At 45.5% G+C, this 12332-nt stretch overlaps 1 protein-coding gene across 5 annotated transcripts in view; it reads left to right on the forward strand.

Annotated features, from left to right (window-relative positions):
* The window catches only part of TIAM1 (TIAM Rac1 associated GEF 1), a 466993-nt gene that overhangs the window by 30326 nt on the left and 424335 nt on the right, over positions 1-12332 (forward strand). The window contains exon 1 of one of the 5 annotated variants that reach the window (XM_070785825.1): positions 613-2229. The exons of the other annotated variants lie outside the window; for them this stretch is intronic. The gene's annotated coding sequence lies outside the window, so the exon portion shown is untranslated. Of the gene's footprint in view, positions 1-612; positions 2230-12332 lie in introns of those variants that run through there. 5 annotated transcript variants of the gene reach the window in all.

The raw sequence follows: 12332 nt of genomic DNA on the forward strand, positions 1-12332 counted from the left end.
TCCAGTGTTCTTGCCTGGGGAATCCCAGGGATGGGGGAGCCTGGTGGGCTGCCGTCTATGGGGTTGCACAGAGTCGGACACGACTCAAGTGACTCAGCAGCAGCAGCAGTGTGGAGAAAAGGGAACCTTCCTACACTGTTGGTGGGAATATAAATTGGTACAGCCACTGTGAAAACAGTATGAAGGTTCCTCAAAAAAACTGGAGTTGCCATATGATCTAGCCTTCCCACCCCTGACAAAACTCTAATTCTAAAAAGATACACGCACTCTTATGTTCACAGCAGCACTATTTACAATAGCCAAGACATGGAAAAAACCTAAATGTCCATCAAGAGATGAATGGATAAAGAGATGTGGTATATGTATTCAATGGAGTACTACTCAGCCATCAAAAGGAATGAAATAATGCCATTTGCAGCAACATGGATGGACCTAGAGATTACCGTATATTTAACCTTTTCACTTTTTAAAAATGTAGCTACTAGAAAATTTAAAATCATGTGTTTTATTGAGGAGCCCTGGTGGAGGGAACGGGTTCTCCTTTATCTTCCCAGGACCACCTGCTGGAATAGGTGGTGGTAGTGGTGGTTTAGTTGCTAAGTCGTGTCCGACTCTTGGAAGCCCGTGGACCTGCCAGGTTCCTCTGTCCACAGGATTTTCCAGGCAAGAATACCAGAGTGGGTTGCCATTTCCTTCTCCAGGGGATCTTCCTGACCCAGGGATCAAACCCAGGTTTTCTGCATTACAGGCAGATTCTTTACCGACTGAGTTACCAGGGAAGCCCAGAGTAAGTGGAGTCTCTCTTATTTAAGGAATCTCTTAGTTCTGATGGGCTGTCTGAAGTGTGTTTTGAAGCCAAGGTGTGGGGAAAATGACAGTTTGAAGGGAGAGTGACTTACAAACAGTGCGTTTTCATAACCAGCTCCCTGGAAGGACAGAGGAATTTTCTCTGCAGCAGAATTCGTTAAGGCAAATATAGATGATCAGGTAGACACGATACCAGCACCTATTATGAATAATAATAGCTCTGCACATTTAATTGCCTGACTTCCTTGTAAAAGCTTAAGAGTAAAGAAGAGTAGTCACAGGAACCCTAAAATAGTTTCAGAAAAACTAATCAAGAGCCTGGAAGCAGTAGAAAAGGAAGGGTGGTACAGCATGGGAGATGAGATCTCATCCGTCGCTTTGTCGTATCTGTAATGGTCCGTCAGCATCAGGCTGTTTGTGTGGGGGCCTCCTGGATTGTGCCTGGTGGTAGCTGGTCCAGAGAGACGTTTCTCTCATCTCCGCTCCTGCTCCATCGCCAGAATAATTCGTTCGTCCTTGCATCATTAAATCGCATGTAGAAAATGAACTTCATGCCTATTTACATGGCTTGCTGTTGGTTTCATGTTTGTTTCCCTTGCTGCCCGTTGCTGATTTGTTTGCTCTGATGGATGCCAAAATCCTTGCAAGAGAGACCTCGTTTTACATGTTTAAATCCTGTGTTGTTGAACAGAAAATACATATTCAGTTTGTTAATGGCTATAGTTAGTGGTTCATTAGGAAAAAAAAAGCAGATCATTCATTTGGCTTCTCGTCTGTGTTTCCCCTTCTTGCCCTGCTCTCTCCATTTCTTTCACCCTTCGCTCCTTGCTTTTTTTTTTCCTTCTAAGGTATAGGTCACATGGAGAAGTCCTAAAAAAATGTGTGTTCAGATGGCCTGTCTGCACCTTTTTAAAAAAACACAGAACAATAAAGCCTTGCCTTCACTGAGTGTCACTTCATTTATTTTTTATTTGACCACCTCTGCCCTTCCTTCTGCATAGCCTCCTGGCGCTAAGGCACCCCCAGGGCTGGAAGGCACTCACGTGGTACCCAGTGGCTGGCTCACAGCACAGACTCGCCTTGGACAAGGGCCAGACCCAGGCTTGGAGCTGGGCAAGCAGTAATGCACCAGGGAGCAGACTGGAAGGAGGCCCGGGGTGGAGTCCCCACGGGCTCAATGGAGGCCTGGTTTTACTTAAGATATTCCAAACAGTGACGGGGGAGTAAACAGTCCGCTAATTAAATCTGGAGGTGGCAGCAAACCTGGAGGTGTTGCAAAGCCCTCCGCACACAGAGGACGTTGGGAAAACACACGGAGCCGTGGAAAGGGGAGGCCAGGCTCGGGGAGATGAGATTCTGCCTGGAAAAGTACAAGCCGCCATCTGGAGAGAAATTAGCCATTGGAAGTGCACTCTGTGGGGCGTAAGTCAGTGGCGCTGTAATTGACTCGGAGCCAGAACTGTGAAGTTCTGTTTCTTGTTCTTGATAGTCAGTAGTAATCGTTTATTTTTTTAACCCCTGAATTTATGACTCAGGAGTCAGGCCAGTCCTGCTCTGTTTATAAGGCTCAGCGTTAAAGGTAAACTGATAAGAAGGGTATTCCTCCAAAATCATTTGCCCATCTGCTTCCATTTTATTTCGCCCTGGACCCCGAGGGTGGCCAGGGGTCCAAGATCTTGGAGGCTGGGTCTGGGAACTGGAGTGTGTCTGACCAGCCGGTGGGGGCAGCTGCCTGCTCAGTGTGGATCAAGACGTGCCCCGCTTCTGGGTGTGTGTCCGCCAGGAGGGAGCCTGCGATCAGTCTCTGGGGTACCTGACGGTTAATAGGTTCATGGTTCTCCAGCCTTCATGGCCCTGCCGCTTCCTAGGAGCCCTTTAATCACACACAGATGCTTTAGTGCTTTGAGCCGGCTTCCATTTGCCAGTTTGAAAACCTGCACTCATTTTTTAAAAATTGTGGGATCTTAGTTTTCCGACCAGGGATTGAACCCAAGCCCGCTGCAGTGGAAGCTCAGATTATATTAACTGCCAGGGAAGCCCCCCCAAACCACACTCTTATGGTGGAAAACAGGATTGTGTCGAGGGTAAGGAGCAGTGATCTGGGAAGTGAGATGTCTGTTCGCGTCTCTGTGCAATTTTGGCCAAGTTGTTTCATTTCTCAGCCTCAGATTTCTTATCTGTAAAATGGCCCCAGAAGGTTAAGGAGATCTAGATGGAGACCTTTGCTTGGGAGTGGACTTCAGCTGCGAAAGTCTTTAGTGTCCCTGAGCTAAGTATAGATCATTTTCAGAACCTCTTCACTAGGAGTTCAGAGGAGACCCTAGCAGCTGAGGGTGCCCTGGGAGATGGCACTGACCCTAGACAAGAACTGGGAGAGAAATGGTGACATCAGGCCCAGTGGGGCTAACACAGGACTTGTTCAGTCGCTGCGTCGTGTCTGAAATCTTTGTGACCCCATGGACTGCAGCACACCAGGCCTCCCTGTCCTTCACCATCTCCCAGAGTTTGCTCAAACTCAAGTCCATTGAGTTGATGATGCCATCCACCCGTCTCCTCCTCTGTCTCCCCCTTCTCCTCCTGCCCTCAGTCTTTCCCAGCATGACACAGGATGGAGGTTGAGTTTTCTGATATGGTTGCTTTGTCACCAAATTATCTTCTTGCCTTCCGACATGCTAGAGTAAATAAACGTTTGTTGGGGGTTTACGAAGGCAATGACAGATCCTTACTTAAGCAAAGATTCTGACCAGTAAATGATGATGGGGGTGTGTGAAACTGCCGGGCCGCAGAGGGTCCAATCTGACCTCTGAGAGCATCTTGCCCTGGCTCTCATGGGTGCTCCCTGGAGAAGGAAGGGGCTTGAAAGAGGCTTTCCATGGAATTGCAGGAGGAAAGGTTGGAGGCTACAGGCGTAGAGTTTATAAACACGTCCGCAGAGCGGTTTTGCAATGCCTGTTATTCTGTCCTTTTGAAGAGGAACTCTTCCGGGGAGAGGAGCATTGTTGGATGGGTGACCTAATTTGTTTCCTCTGTTTCCTTCTGGCCTGAACTGGGCAGGTGGCCCTGACCCACAAGGTCTTAGACTGGCTGAAAGGAAATCCATTTGCTGATAGAGAAGATACACTGTGAGATAAAGAAGGGAATGTTTTGCTGACAGCTTCCTCCTCTGCCTGACTCTGGCTATAGTCTAAGTACTAATGAACTGGTGACTGAACCACACTCCTTCAGTTTCTGAAATCTTACCCTTGGAACTCCAGCTAGCCCATAATCGTTTTCTAATTGTTTTATGTGCATTTGTTTTCTCTCCCTAATTCTAATCCTGAGGACCCTTCGAGAACAGAGTTCAAGACTATTTTCCACCATGATTGGACTCAATAAATACCTGGCTGAAGAGTTAAAGAGGGGTTTAGTTTTCATAGTTTATGTTTTTCCTGTTTCCCAAAATGACATGATAAATATAACCTTTTCTGTGTGTCTGTGTGTGTGTGTGTGTAGTTGTGGGGCTTATGGGGTTCTAGTTCCCCGACCAGAGATGGAACCAATGCTCCCTGAAGTGGAAGTGTGGAATCTTTAACCACTGGACCACCAGGAAATTCCCAGAAATTTACTGACATGTTATCTGAAGAAATATCTTAACTAAAAGTTGATATACAGAATTGTATACCAACTTTTTTTATTGAATACCAATACATTGGTATTCCTGCCAACTCTGGAGAAAATATCTTTATTGATCATTGCCCACTGCACCTCCCCCTTCAGTCCCTACTGTCCCTAGTTACCTATTTCTGTGAATGAAAGACTGTTGGTGTCTAAATACTGAGGCCTCATCCACCCGTTTTTGTGCTCAGTTCAGTCGCTCAGCCGTTTCGACTCTGCGACCCCATGGACTGCAGCACGCCAGGGTTTCTTGTCCATCACCAACTCCCGGAGTCCACCCAAACTCATGTCATGAGTCGGTGATGCCATCCAACCATCTGATCCTCTGTCGTCTCCTTCTCCTCCCGCCTTCAGTCTTGCCCAACGTCAGGTTCTTTTGCAGTGACTCAGTTCTTCACCATCAGGTGGCAAAGTATTGGAGTTGCAGCTTCAGCCTCAGTCCTTCCAATGAACACCCAGGACTGATTTCCTTTAGGATGGACTGGTTGGATCTCCTTGTAGTCCAAGGGACTCTCAAGAATCTTCTCCAACACCACAGTTCAAAAGCATCAATTCTTTGGCTCTCAGCTTTCTTTATAGTCCAACTCTCACATCCATACATGACTACAGGAAAAACCATAGCTTTGACTAGACGGACCTTTGTTGGCACAGCAATGTCTCTGCTTTTCAATATGCTGTCTAGGTTGTTCATAACTTTCCTTCCAAGGAGTAAGTGTCTTTTAATTTCATGGCTGCAGTCGCCATCTGCAGTGATTTTGGAGTCCCCCTCCAAAAAAAAGTCTGTCACTGTTTCCACTGTTTCCTCATCTATTTGCCATGAAGTGATGTGACCAGATGCCATGATCTTAGTTTTTTGAATGTGGAGTTTTAAGCCAGATTTTTCACTCTCTTTTTTTCACTTTCATCGAGAGGCTCTTCAGTTCCTCTTTACTTTCTGCCATAAGGGTGATGTCATCTGTGTATCTGAGGTTATTAATATTTTTCCTGGCAATCTTGATTCCAGCTTGTGCTTCATCTAGCCCAGCATTTCGTATGATGTACTCTGCATATAAGTTAAATAAGCAGGGTGACAATATATAGCCTTGACGTACTCCTTTCCAGATTTGGAACCAGTCTGTTGTTCATGTCTGGTTCTAACTGTTGCTTCCTGACCTGCATAGAGATTTCTCAGGAGGCAGGTCAGGTGGTCTGGTATTCCCATGTCTTGAAGAATTTTCCACAGTTTGTTGTGATCCACACAGTCAAGGGCTTTGGCATAGTCAATAAAGCAGAAGTAGATGTTTTTCTGAAACTCTCTTCCTTTTTCAGTGATTCAGCAGATGTTGGCAATTTGACCTCTGGTTCCTCTGCCTTTTCTAAGTCCAGCTTGAACATGTGGAAGTTCACGGTTCATGTACTGTTGAAGCCTGGCTTGGAGAATTTTGAGCATTACTTTACTGGTGTGTGAGATGAGTGTAATTGTGTGGTAGTTTGAGTATTCTTTGGCATTGCCTTTCTTTGGGATTGGAGTGAAAACTGACCTTTTCTAGTTCTGTGGCCACTGCTGAGTTTTCCAAATTTGCTGGCATTCACAGCATCATCTTTGAGGATTTGAAATAGCTCAATTGGAATTCCATCACCTCCATTAGCTTTGTTCATAGTGATGCTTCCTAAGGCCCACTTGACTTCACATTCCAGGATGTCTGGCTCTAGGTGAGTGATCATACCATCGTGGTTATCGGGGTCATGAAGCAGTTGATACCTGGAGTAACAGGCAAATTTGGCCTTGGAGTACAAAATGAAGCAGGGCAAAACCTTACAGAGTTTTGCCAAGAGAATGCACTGGTCATAGCAAACACCCTCTTCCAACAACACAAGAGAAGATTCTACACATGGACATCACCAGATGGTCAATACTGAAATCAGATTGATTATATTCTTTGCAGCCAAAGATGGTGAAGCTCTATACAATCAGCAAAAACAAGACCAGGAGCTGACTGTGGCTCAGATCATGAACTCCTTATTGCCAAATTCAGACTTAAATTGAAGAAAGTAGGGAAAACCACTCAACCTTTCAGGTATGACCTAAATCAAATCCTTTACGATTATACAGTGGAAGTGACAAATAGAGTCAAGGGATTAGATCTGATAGACAGAATGCCCGAAGAACTATGGACAGAGGTTCCTGACATTGTACAGGAGGCAGTGATGAAGACCATCCCCAAGGAAAAGAAATGCAAAAAGGTTGTCTGAGGAAACCTCAGCTATTTGTATAGCTGAGAAAAGAAGAGAAGCTAAAGGCAAAGGAGAAAAGGAACAGTATACCCGTTTGAACGCAGAGTTCCTTGTGTGCTGGGAAGCTTAGTCATCCCTGTTTGGGGCTCCCCATCTCTGCTAGATTAGTCTTGCCGTGTGTCTATCAACCACGGCCCCCCTGGCTGTTGAATGAACAGAGAGGAGCTTCCACTCTGTTTGTGTAGGCAATGGAGACATTTCCTTGGGGGAGAATTTCTTTCTGAAGGATTGTGATGGGTTTGGTCAGAGACTTGGGCAATGGGAGAGTGTGGACCACCAGGAGCTTAAGAGGGTGGAGACTGGGAGATGCGAGACGGGAGATTTCAGTTTGGGATTGGGCTTGGTGACCTCTGAGATCATTTTGGTATCCTCAGGTTTTGTGATAAGTGGCAGGGTGGGGATAGGTCACTGACAAAGTGATTTCCGTCTGGGAATGTCAGCACTTGCCCAGAAGTCAATGACTAACGTTTGGGCGAGTCAGCTCTGAGATCCATCAGGGTAAAGGGGGAAATGGCAGAAATGCCTGGAGATCTGCATGCTCTTTGTTTTTATTTTTTAATTTAATTTTTAACTTTTATATTGGAGCATAGTCCATGAAGTGTTAGTTTCAGGTGTACAACAAAATGATTCAGTTATACATATATCTATTTTTCAAATTTTTTTCCCATTTAGGTTACTGCAGAGTACTGAGCGGAGTTTCCTGTGTTATACAGTAGGTCTTTGTTGGTTATCTCTTTCAAATATAGCAATGTGTACACTCCGTGCTGTTGAATGTTTTATTCCTCTTGTCTTGCTCTTAGTAGTTTCTCAATAACTGTTTGTTATTTAAATCATAAGCTGTAGCTTTAAATTGCCTCTGCCAGGAGTCATTAAGACCCTTTAGTTTTAAAACTTTCCACTAGAGATTGTAAATATGGCATAAGTTTCCTGCCAATGTTGAGAGGCAGGTAACTTTCCGAAAGAGGCTTATAATTTAGGTTATACCCATCCTCCCTTTACAAAAACTTGGCTTTCTAGAAAATGCCTCCGTCAGCACGAGAGCATTCCAGTGGGTATAAGAGGAGTCTCAGTTGAAAGTGAGGCCAGGGACACCAGACTTCTGGGTTAACAAGGGCAGGAGGTATGAGGAATTTGGGGGGTGGGTGTGTATTGCTTGGGGGGAGCTTGTAGCCTGAGCTTCTTCCAGGATGACTCTACCTGAGCTGGAGTGTGTCAAATGGATTCTCTGCGCTGGAAGCCTGATTCTCAGGTGTCTCCTCCTGAACGGGTGGCCTGGACATCTTTGGAAATTCTTAAAGGCTTGACGGAAGGTCAAGATCAAGAAACGCGGAGACCACGAAGCTTTTGCTATCCCCACAGAGATGCTATGAAGGTAAAGCACACAATGAGCTCTGTGACCCCCAGACTCACCGGAAGGATTCCCTCCTATGGCCTCGAGGTCTGAGAAGCGTCTTGGATTGTCTGAGAAGCGTCTTCGGATTGTCTGAGAAGGAAGGGCAGTCATGGGCCCTCCCTGGAGGACTTCCTCGCCAGGTGGTCTAGTGAGCAGTTCTTTCTCTATTCCCGTTGACTTAACAGGCTCAGAAGGTCTTTACTTTGCTAAATGAACTCGGCTCTTAGAGCCCCCGACCACAGATAAAATAGTTAACCGTCGGCTGGTCTAGAAGGTTCTAGAAGTTTCTGCAATACCCTGTGCATTCAGCAGAGTCAGTGAAATGGCTGATTGGGCCTTTGAGCTCATTTGGTTGTGCTGCCTGCTCTGCTCTGCCACCACAGGCTTCCCATCCTTCCTCCTTCAGCCTGTTGCTGCGAGAACACGGATCCGGTCCTATTTGGTAACTCACCTGCCTGGGCCCAGTGGTGTCACGTGGGCGTCATCTCTGCCAGCTGGGCCTAAAAGCTCAGCTTGGTGGTCAGGGCCCAGGTGATGAGGTCAGGCAGACCAGGTTCAGAGTTACCAGATGATGAGGTCAGGCCAACCAGGATCCCTTGGGTGAGCTGTTTACCATCCCACCCCTCAGATTCTGTCTTCATCAGGAAGATGGGTGGTGATGAGTCCCTGGTGTCAGAAGTCGGGATTAAGAGTACAGCTCTGGGACCAAGCTGCCTGGGTTTGAATTCACCTTATGACTGCGAGCTGTGTGATTTGGGGCAGGTCACTTGACTCTGCCTCAGTTGGCTCATCTGTAAAATAGGATTGTTGGGGGGAGTAAGTGACTCCTCCCAGATATGGACCTTAAGTGGTGTGTAAGTTTTTTGCTCTAATGAATTACCTAAAGGGGCATTCCAGGATCAAATGGAGTATAAAACACTTGGGCAGAGTGTGGGCTCAATGCATTTTAGACTGCTTATTAATCTTGGCAGAGAATGAACTCCGATTATATTTCACGATTTCACACTGGATTATCCATTTTCTTATTGGAAAGCTCTCAGGATCAAACCCATCACCAGCAAAAGGAGAGAAATCTTGGCGCTCATTGCCATGTAGCAAGGGAAGAGCACTGGGCTGTGGAAGTAAACAGAATTGACTTTTGAGTCCTCGTTCTGGCATTGACTTGCCATGGCATTGACTTTGACCCTGAGTCTTAGGTTTCTTCATCTGAGCAATGGGAATCAGGATGCCAGGATAGGAAGCTGGGTATGTATTACTGTCTCTGATTTATTGGTGAACAGAGACGTTCAGAGATTTGCCCACAGTCACACAGTTAGCCTAGAAGCTCTTTGGATTGTGTCCAGGGTTGTCCCAGAGTCCTTCATGCCCTTGCTCTGAAATAATGGTCTTTCCCCCTCATTTTCAAAGGAGTCTTAGCTGGGTGGTTCATGTGACTTGTCCTTAGTTGAGAAGAAATGCATTGTGTTCCTGTAAACGTCTCTTAATTGCACTATTTGGAACTTTTTCTGCAAAAGTTAATGAACTATTCAGTTCATTAAGCTATACTTAGTGAAAATTGCACGTACAAAAGTTTGAGGGTGCCCTTTTTTATGTCTTGGTGCTGTAGTCCTGTTGTTTGATTATGTTTGTAGAAAGAAAATAAATATAACAGATGTTTTATTTGATTTAGTTCCCTTGGTTGGTGCTTTTGGTAGGGTGAGAAAAGTTGAAAAGGGAACCCTTACTTTGCAGACGAGTCACTGCTGTTCGGAAACATGATGTTGGCTGCCAGGACAATGCTGTATAAACCCTGAATGGTGATGGTCTACTGAAAATGATCAGTTCAGTTCAGTTCAGTCGCTCAGTTGTGTCCGACTCTTTGCGACCGGGAATCGCAGCACGCCAGGCCTCCCTGTCCATCACTAACTCCCGGAGTTCACTCAGACTCACGTCCATCGAGTCAGTGATGCCATCCAGCCATCTCATCCTCTGTCCCCTTCTCCTCCTGCCTCCAATCCCTCCCAGCATCAGAGTCTTTTCCAATGAGTCAACTCTTCGCATGAGGTGGCCAAAGTACTGGAGTTTCAGCTTTAGCATCATTCCTTCCAAAGAAATCCCAGGTTGATCTCCTTCAGAATGGACTGGTTGGATCTCCTGGCAGTCCAAGGGACTCTCAAGAATCTTCTCCAACACCACAGTTCAAAAGCATCAATTCTTTGGCGCTCAGCTTTCTTTATAGTCCAACTCTCACATCCATACATGACCACAGGAAAAACCATAGCCTTGACTAGACGAACCTTTGTTGGCAAAGTAATGTCTCTGCTTTTGAATATGCTATCTAGGAATGATCAAGTATGTGCTAAAATTTTAAAATTTGTTTTACAGATGGAGGGGGAATTACAGCAATTGTGAAACTGATTAATTTCTTAACAATTAGAGTTAAATGAGTAATTTCTTAACAATTAGAGTTAAATGATTAATTTCTTAACAATTAGAGTTCTTACTCACCTTTACTTCTTAGAAGCTCAGTTGCCCTGTGTGTTTCGCATCATGCTTTGGGATGTGCAAACTGAGGCTCAGAGAGGGCAAGTAATTTGCCCAAGGTCACACAGAACTGAGTACTGGAGCCTTCTGTTTTCTGGAATTCCAGAATACGAACTTTAAGAAAAACTCTAGAAACTTTTTTTTTTTTTGTGGGGGTGGGGGAAGGGGCTAATTTAGACTAAGACTTCCAGCTTGGTATTTTGCCAGCTTTCTCTTATTTATGGTTATCTGACCATAAAATAGAAAGCCAGCCTCATTAATAATTTTAGGACGAGGGTTTCTTTTTCAGAGAAGGTGGCAGATTTGAGGTAATTAGGAGTCAATCTAGTAGTCTATTCCTTCCTAAGAAGTTCAGGAATAAGCAGGCATGAAGCCCTTTGAGGTGTACATTTGTGTAGTTTGGGAAGGAGAGGAAGCAGGCAGGCATCGTTTATTAAGCACCTGCTCTGTGGCGGGCTGTGTTCTCTCTCTCATGCTGTGTATAAACCCCTGGTATTAGTAAGGTGTGGGTCCTTTCCAGGATTTATTGTCTCGTTATGAAGCAGGTGTTCCTTCACCCATGCAAAAGGCAGCAGGAGCCTGGGGACTTTTTAATTGGTCCAGTGCAGGGAGTTGGTGGGTGAAGCAGGTCTTGAATTCATCTTCTGGTTCCAAGACCAGAGTTCTCTCTCCTGCCCCACAGCTTATGTTACATAATGTTTCTTTATGTCCATGTGCGATATAAATCTCTAGTTGGAAGGCTGGGAAGTGCTTTTGGCTGGCTTTGTCGCTTCAGCTCTCTGAAGGGAACGGCTTTCACAAACACGGATAGGGATTTGGATTTTCACGTTGTGATCATTCATATTCTAGAAGTGGGAAAGGTTATTCCCATGGGAATTCCACGAACCCCCGGAAGCAGTGGGTCCGAAATGAGTTGGCTTGCCCTAGGATGGTCACATTTTTTTCTTTTTTTGATATTTAATACCACACATACCTTTTACTCTTGCCTGGAAAATCCCACGGATGGAAGAGCCTGGTAGGCTGCAGTCCATGGGGTTGCAAAGAGTCAGACACGACTGAGCGACTTCACTTTCACTTTTCGCTTTCACGCATTGGAGAAGGGAATGGCAACCCACTCCAGTGTTCTTGCCTGGAGAATCCCAGGGACGGGGGAGCCTGGTGGGCTGCCGTCTATGGGGTCGCACAGAGTCGGACACGACTGAAGCGACCTAGCAGCAGCAGCAGCATACCTTTTTTTAAAGAAAAATTTCATGAATGAAAGGTCGAAGTCAAAAGAAAGGCAAAATAAAACCTCACCCACAAACTCATCATTCTGTGTTTTGTTTTTGTTGAAGTATATTTGATTTCCAATGTTTCAGGTGTACAGCAAAGTGATAGTTATGTATTAAACTCATTCTTTTTTTGACTTGATCTTTAAAAAAATAATTGATTTTTTTACTTATTTTTCTTTTGGCTGGGCTGGGTCTTTGTTGCGCACGCAGGGCCTCTCATTGCAGCGGCTTCTCTTGCGGCGCACACGCTCTAGAGGGTGCAGGCTTCAGTAGCTGTGGTCCGTGGGCTTAGTTGCTCCATAGCATGTGGGATCTTCCCAGACCAGGGTTTGAACCTGTGCCTCCTGCATTGGCAGGCAGATTCTTACCCACTGGACCACCAGAGGAGTCCAAACTCATTATTCTTAAAC

This window comes from Bos indicus, chromosome 1 (assembly GCF_029378745.1).
Source record: "Bos indicus isolate NIAB-ARS_2022 breed Sahiwal x Tharparkar chromosome 1, NIAB-ARS_B.indTharparkar_mat_pri_1.0, whole genome shotgun sequence".
Lineage (NCBI taxonomy): Eukaryota > Metazoa > Chordata > Mammalia > Artiodactyla > Bovidae > Bos > Bos indicus.